This window comes from Lynx canadensis, chromosome D1 (assembly GCF_007474595.2).
Source record: "Lynx canadensis isolate LIC74 chromosome D1, mLynCan4.pri.v2, whole genome shotgun sequence".
In the NCBI taxonomy this organism is placed as follows: Eukaryota; Metazoa; Chordata; class Mammalia; order Carnivora; family Felidae; genus Lynx; species Lynx canadensis.
Genome location: NC_044312.2, coordinates 108,582,250 through 108,589,546, shown reverse-complemented (window position 1 = coordinate 108,589,546; position 7,297 = coordinate 108,582,250). Strand labels below are relative to the sequence as shown.

The following is a 7,297-nucleotide window of genomic DNA, read 5'->3' as shown; positions in this document are numbered from 1 at the left end:
CTGTGTCTCCCTCTCTCTCTGCCCCTCCCCCGTGCATGCTCTGTCTCTCTCTGTCTCAAAAATAAATAAACGTTTAAAAAAATTTTTAAAAAAACTAGTTCATGGGGCGCCTGGGTGGCGCAGTCGGTTAAGCGTCCGACTTCAGCTCAGGTCACGATCTCGCGGTCCGTGAGTTCGAGCCCCGCGTCGGGCTCTGGGCTGATGGCTCAGAGCCTGGAGCCTGCTTCCGATTCTGTGTCTCCCTCTCTCTCTGCCCCTCCCCCGTGCATGCTCTGTCTCTCTCTGTCTCAAAAATAAATAAAACGTTAAAAAAAAAAAAATTTAAAAAAAAAAAAAAAAAAAAAGGAAATTTGGGCCTTAAGCTTGTGTAATAGATCTCTCCCCAGAAGGGAATATGGGCAATCAGGTATGAGCACAAAGGAATGAGTAATAGTCCCTTGAGCTAGGTCAGTGATTCGGACATGAGTCCGCGGGTAGCCTTGTGTTCGTCCTGTGGCTTCCTGAATGTATACCTTTTCTTTAGTCACGGGTCCCAAGGGTTCTTTAAGACCCAGTGTCAACCAGGAATCTGGTTTCTTTCCCTTCTACATTGAGGGTAACCACTGACTCCTGGGGACTCAGGGAAAGAGGGGAGCTGTGGGGACGTCATTGTTCCTGGGCGACCAAAACGGTAGGCGGGCTGGGAGGTTTTGGCTTTTTCTTGGGGCACTCATCTTTCCAGTGTCCCTCTTTTTTGCAATATGCAAACCTTGATTTTTCCCTAAAGTCGAGCGGGGTCTCTTCTGCTGGGGTTGAGGTTTCCCCATCCCCTTATTGTGGTTGGGAGGCCTTCCCCATGCCGCCACAAGCACCTTTGCCATTTCCTTTCCTTGTATAACGGCTGGACTATCTCCACTCTGGAAAACTCATTGAACTATCTCTACCAGCTTAGAGATCACCTTTCCTTCGAATCCCTCTAATTCTTGGAGCTTTCTACGGGTGTCTGGGGCCGACTGAGAAACGAAAGCCATGTTAATGGTTTTCCGGTTCTCTGTTGCCTCGGGGTCAATAGGAGAGTATAAGCGGTAAGCCTGGTGAAAGCCTTTCTAGGACATTCATTCGGTCCCTGGACGGTGTCATGAATTTTTGTCAGATCGGTGGGCTTTCGTGCCGCTGAGCGAAGCCCCTGTAACAGAATCTGGCGATACTGGAGTAGACGCTCCCTACCGTTATCCGTGTTAGGGTCGCACTGGGGCGGCGCGGGAGGGAAAACGTGCTCAACTGGGTGAAGGTCTGTGGTAGGCATTCCATCTGGGCCGAGGACTGCTCTCGTGGCTTCCCGGAGCACTCGGGCCCTTTCCTCCGAAGCCAGTAAGACCTGCAAGAGTTGGTGACAATCTTCCCAAGTAGGTAAGTGAGTGGTGAAAATGGAGCTCAAGAGGTCAATCAGGCCCTGGGGGTTTTCAGACAAAGGGGGATTTGGGGTCTTCCAGTTGTAAAGGTCAGTGGTAGAGAAAGGGGTATAAAACTAGAGTAGACCTAGGTTGAGGCCCGTCTGGGCCAGGAATTGGGGCAGTCTGCCGAAGGGGGAGAATGGGGGCTGGGAGTTCGGGGGATTGGGGTCTAGTCCCATAAGATGTCCCTGCCCTGGTATGGGGCGGGCTAGCCATCTTATCTTGAGCATTAACAGCGGAGGGGGGAGCTGAGGGGTAAGGGGGCGGCCGTTGCTCTCCAGAAGTGAAATCCCCTCCCTCTGGGTTTTCCTGCAATACAGGATAGAGCCTCTTTGACGGTTGGGTAACAGGTAGAAGAGCTTTAGAGGATGTCGGGAGCGCAGGGGCAGAAGGAGGACCAGCGGGGTGCTTCCCTTGGCCTTTACAATATTTTAACCAGGACGGGGGGTCTTCTAGAAGATCTACCCAGGTGATGGCATATGGCTCCCGGTTGGGATGAACATCACGACAGATCCTGCGGACGACATAAGCAGAGGAGCCCTCTGGGGGCCAGTCAACCCCAGAGAATGTCGGCCAGTCCAGGTGGAGACATGTCCACACCCAGGATGGCTTTAGGTTAAAGCCATAGTTTTTTCCTCTTTTCCTGAAACCAGAAAAGTTATTTAACGTACATTGGAGGGGGGATCAAGGCTCGGAAGAGGAAGATAGACCTATAACGAAGTTAAACAGTGGGTCACAACAGATAAACGACACTCTAAAGATGACTAAGAGATGGACAGTGGTGTAGGGGTTATCAGCCCCACCAAGAACCAGAACCAGGTGCAGGTGACCCAAGAATCGTCAAAACAAATTAAGAATCAGATGACGATTAGCGAGTCCCGGCGGCGACTTAGGGACGTCTCCTCTAAGCACCCGCTAGGGGAACTTGAGCTGCGTCCAGCCTTCCTCTCCAGCAACAGATCTGTCCAGAAACAGCAACCAAAAGGAGAAGCCAAGTGTGGTTCCTAGCCTACCTGCAGCCAAGGAAAGCCAGGGCCGAGGACCGTCTCTCGGGAGCTCCCCCCTAGCGATTCCGTTCAGATGCTGACGAAACATTTTGGAGTTCGCGAAATAAAACGATCTCGGTGGAACCTCCAAATGTTATAGGTTATGGTCGCGTACGAACTCCAAAACAGCAAGAGCGATCGCACAAACCCACGTTTATGACGGCCGGGCCAGACGGGGAGTAACAGTTCCCAAAAGTCTGGCCCCGAACTAGGTTTGAAGATTTCTTACAAAGGCTGCACAAACCAATCAGGTTACGAAAGGTGGTAGTTGAAATAGGCGGGCCCCAGTCACATTGCCTTAGAGTTATTTGAAACATAACTTGCTGACTCCAGCTAGTTGAACGCTGAATCATGTTGTTCGTAATGTTAGTTTTTAATCTAGTTAGAGCAGGATGGGGTGACCGAGTATGGGGAAGTACAATTACGCCAAGCAGTTTACGGAAGCCAAGCAAGCCGTTAAGAGGAAGCTTTAATTGTCAGTAACTCACCAATGTGGATTTAAGCAGAACTAATATTCAGGGAATAGGAACGCAGCATTTTAGCGACGATATCTTATTTCTGTGAAAGCCCAACGTAAACATTGGCTCGGTATCCCAGGTCCTAAGGTCCTCTTAGGTTCACATATGGTTTATTCTTGGACGCTGGGATGTTAACTATGTTTTATTCTTCAACATTGCTCTCTCTCTCTAAAATAAAAATAAATTTGAAAACAAAAAGTAAGAATCTTTTTCAAACGCACGAAAACATGTTCAAACTCACTTAAGTAAATCAAATTAAATCAACACCGAAACAACCATCAGATTGGTAAAAAAGTAAACAATACCAACATATTTTGTTGGTGAGGCTGTGGGGAAATAGACCTCATATGTCGCCAGGGGAAACGGGAACTGGTATAACAACCCTTCCCCAGGGAAATTTGGCAACTTCTAGCAAAGCTACATATGGACTTACTTTTTGGCCCAGCAATGCCACTTCTAGGAAATTCCCCTGAGAATACATCTCCAACAATACGAAAGCATACATGCAGATTATTTTTTTTAATTTTTTTTAACATTTATTTATTTTTGAGACAGAGAGAGACAGAGCATGAACAGGGGAGGGGCAGAGAGAGAGGGAGACACAGAATCGGAAACAGGCTCCAGACTCTGAGCTGTCAGCACAGAGCCCGACGCGGGGCTCGAACCCATGGACAGTGAGATCATGACCTGAGCCGAAGTCGGACGCTAAACCGACCAAGCCACCCAGGCGCCCCATACATGCAGATTATTTACTGCAGCTTTGTCTGTCATTGCAAATAATTGAAACAAACTTTGCATACTATACCATATGTGGGAGGTGGGTGAATAGATTTGGTACATATAGACAATGCAGCTATAAAAAAAAAAATGAGAAAGATCTCTATGAACCATGAGGGAGTAATTTCCAGCAGCAGATAGGGTGCTACCCGTACGAGGGAAGAGATTTTAAGAAAATAGACATACATCTGTTCCTTTGCGCAAAAAGAAAGACAAGAGAGATAAGCCAGAACGAATGACATTTATTACTTTTATGGAGTAGGTGGGAAACGGGTTAGAAAGAATCCAGGGGGCGCCTGGGTGGCTCCGTTGGTTGAGCCTCTGACCCTTGATTTCAGCTCAGGTCATGATCTCACGGTTCGTGGGTTCGAGCCCCACGTCGGGCTCTGTGCTGGCAGTGCAGAGCCTGCTTGGGATTCTCTCTCTCCCTCTCCCTCTCTGCCCCTCTCCCACTCTCTCTCTCTCTCACACTCTCTCTCTCTCTCAAAATAAATAAACATTAAAGAAAAGAAAGAAAGAAAGAATTCAGGAATGAAACTGGCATAGAAGGGGTAAGGGAAGAATCTGAGTACAATTTTTGTATAGTGCTGACTCTTAGGTCCGTCTGCTCCCCAAAACAAGAAATAAATAAAGTCAACCAGAATGTGGTGCGGGGGGGGTACCTAATAAGGAAAATAAACAGTAAGACATGAACTTAGCTGCATTAAAAACGAGGAACATAACCATACTGAAGGTCGCCTGGCAGTATTTTGATTACATACAGTAAAGCAAAAGACAAAGGTTGCACTTCAATTACAATATTTGTTTTTCAGAGCGGTATGGGTTAGAAATTCTGAAACTATCTAATATGTATATACTTGTATTGAGCAGGTAAGTAATACATTGTGGATGAAGAGAACGAGATTTGTCACTGTTGAAATAAGAAGTTATAAATAAGGAAAAGGGTTGTGTTGGATTGGAATCAAAGACATTAAATATAAACTTATGGGGGCGCCTGCGTGGCTCAGTCGGTTAAGCGGCCGACTTCGGCTCAGGTCACGATCTCACCATTCATGAGTTCGAGCCCCGCGTCGGGCTCTGTGCTGACAGCTCAGAGCCTGGAGCCTGCTTCGAATTTCGTGTCTCCCTCTCTCTCTGCTCCTCCCCTGCTCATGCTCTGTCTCTCTCTCTCTCTCCTTCAAAAATAAATAAAAACATTAAAAAAAAATTTTTTTAATATAAACTTATCATCGGGGCGCCTGGGTGGCTCAGTCGGTTGGGTGTCCGACTTCGGCTCAGGTCATGACCTCGCAGTTCGTGAGTTTGAGCCCCAGGTAGGGCTCTGTGCTGATCAAGCTCAGAGCCTGGAGCCTGCTTTGGATTCTGTGTTTCCCTCTCTCTCTGCCCCTTCCCCACTTGCACTCTGTCTCTCCCAAAAATAAATAAACATTTAAAAATTAAAAAAAAAAAAGAAGAAGAAGAAGAAGCATCGAGAGCAGACGATGATGTCCAGCTCAAGCAGTCCGGCAAGGGCCAAATGCTTCCTTCCCCCACCTTTTGTTCTCTTCAGGCCCTCACTGGACTGGATGGTGCCCACCCCCCTTGGGAAGGACTAACTGCTTCCCTGAATTCACTGATTCATACGTTCATTCCATCCTGAAACACACTCCAGACACACCCCAAAATACTTAGCCAAATATCTGGGCACTTTGTGATCCAGTCAAGTCGACACATAAAATGAACCATTGCAGATAGTAATCGATTATTACTTAAAAATAACATCAATATGCATGAGCCTATACTCATATAAATAAATGGGGTAGAAGAAACAGCTCTTCTTTAAGTAGGATTCTAATAAATAAATGCGGAAGGAATGATAGAAACAGAAAATCAGGAGGCACCTGGGTGGCCTAGTCGGTTAAGCGTCTGATTCTTGATTTCGGTTCAGGTCAGCATCTCATGGTTTGTGAGTTTGAGCCCCGCGTCAGGTTCTGCGCTGACAGCCAGGAACAGGCTTGGGACTCTCTCTCTCCCTCTCTTTCTGCCCTTCCCCTGTTCTTTTGTACATGCGCGAGCTCTCTCTCTCTCTCTCTCTCTCTCTCTCTCTCTGTGTGTCTCAAAATAAATAAACATTTAAAAAATGAAAAGAAGTAGAAAATCATCATTAGGCAAACCCCACAGTAATAATTGTTGCATGAATCACTCATGGATGTTAAAATTAGTAAGTAAAGTATGATGAGAAACAAGATATTTACATCAATCCAAAGTATCTCCCCAGAGATGTTTGCTAATCACGAAGAGAAAAACCTGGAAGGCACCACCTTAACCAAGTGGTCAAAGTGTACGTGTCCAGTTATAAGACGTACCAACATCACGGACCATCTAAGATGCAGGAGTTACAAGAGGACTTCACTTCTGGAGTATTCTTACCCAAAGCGAATCATCTCAAAGTACGCATGACAAAACATCAGAGAAATCCAAATTGAGGGATATTCTAGAAAATAGCTGGCCAGTACGCTTTAAAAAAACAAAAAAAGGGTCAGGTTCATGGAAGAAAGATAAGGCTGAGACATTGTTCCAGATTGGAGGAGACCAGGGAGGCATGACAAGGGTGGTAACCAGCCTCCAAAACGGCCTGAGAGAGGCTGCTATTCATGGAACATGGCTGACCTGTGTACCAACAGGATATTGTGAAAACCACACAGCGTGATTTCTGAAGCTAGGTCATCAAGGACTTTGCAACTCCAGCTGTCCTTTCTCTGGGTGAAGCCAGAGGCCACTCGAGCAGCACCCTGGAGAGCCCCACGTGGTCGTGAACTAGAGCCTCCTGCAGTTACGTGAATAGGCCGCCTTGAAAGCGGATCCCCCAGTCCTAATCAAGACATCAGATGACCACGGTCCAGGCTGACATCATGAACGCAACATTCTCCGAGACCCTGACCCAGAACTACCCAACTAAGCAGCTCCCAAATTCCTGACCCACAGAAACTATGAGATAAAAATATATATATATATATATATATATATATATATGTTTTTATATATATATATATAATATAATATATATATATATTTGTTGTTTTAAGCTACTAGGTGTTAGGGTAATTGTCACATAACAATAAATAATACAGCAGTGATATGCAATTTGGAATCCTGGAATCCTGGAATTCCTGGACCAGGAAAAAGACATTAGTGGGACCATTGACACAGATAAAACAAGGTCTATAGTTTAGCTAACAGTATTATGGCTCTGTTAATTTCCTGGTTTCAATAACAGTCCTGTGGTTGTATAAGATGTTAGCATTAAGAGGGGCGCCTGGGTGGCGCAGTCGGTTAAGCGTCCGACTTCAGCCAGGTCACGATCTCGCGGTCCGTGAGTTCGAGCCCCGCGTCGGGCTCTGGGCTGATGGCTCGGAGCCTGGAGCCTGTTTCCGATTCTGTGTCTCCCTCTCTCTCTGCCCCTCCCCCGTTCATGCTCTGTCTCTGTCCCAAAAATAAATAAACGTTGAAAAAAAATTTAAAAAAAAAAAAAAAAGATGTTAGC

The 7,297-nt window shown here is 46.3% G+C and overlaps 1 long non-coding RNA gene across 1 annotated transcript; it reads right to left on the bottom strand.

Moving 5' to 3' along the window:
- Positions 1-243: 243 nt before the first annotated feature.
- Positions 244-2,882, bottom strand: LOC115525795. Its single transcript, XR_003972466.1, has 3 exons — positions 2,447-2,882; positions 1,207-2,076; positions 244-282 (listed from the first exon to the last, which is right to left on the bottom strand). It is a non-coding gene; the product is annotated as an uncharacterized LOC115525795 (long non-coding RNA).
- Between the last annotated feature and the right edge of the window lie 4,415 nt (positions 2,883-7,297).